Source organism: Calliopsis andreniformis, unplaced genomic scaffold (assembly GCF_051401765.1).
Source record: "Calliopsis andreniformis isolate RMS-2024a unplaced genomic scaffold, iyCalAndr_principal scaffold0401, whole genome shotgun sequence".
NCBI classification, from domain to species: Eukaryota; Metazoa; Arthropoda; class Insecta; order Hymenoptera; family Andrenidae; genus Calliopsis; species Calliopsis andreniformis.
Genome location: NW_027480810.1, coordinates 60,001 through 60,569, shown reverse-complemented (window position 1 = coordinate 60,569; position 569 = coordinate 60,001).

Sequence of the window (569 nt, the reverse complement as noted above, 5' to 3'; positions counted from 1 at the left end):
TATTTCACTATCGAGCAACTTTAGGACAGCATCACATGGCGGATTAACCAAAAGGCCGTAAATGAATCGCGGTAAAATAAAATTTATTATTAGGTCCATTTTTTGGTGTGGTTTTAACATTAGGCGCCGAACGCGTTTTATTATTTTAACGACTTCTGGTACTACGACGCCTCTATATATACCTTTCCATGGGCCAACATTTGCTCCTAAATATTTGAAGATATCATCAGGATCTATATTTAATATCAGATCGTCGTTACTTATCCTAATTTTTGGATCTTTCAGGTACCATGAATCCTTAGTGGTTACTATTTGAAAGCAGGAACTTTTATTGGCAGAAATACTCATACCTAATTTGCTTAAGTATTCTGTGACCAAGCGTACTTGTTTCTGCGCTTCCTGAGCGTTTTGCCCTAATAATACGATATCGTCTGCAAACGCAAGTACTGATACTTGGTTCAGCTCGTTCGCATGCAGACCTGTTGTTTGCTCATTCAGGATCTCTAATAAAGGCTCTAGACATAGATTAAATAACAGAGGGGACAGAGGGTCTCCCTGTTTTACACCTC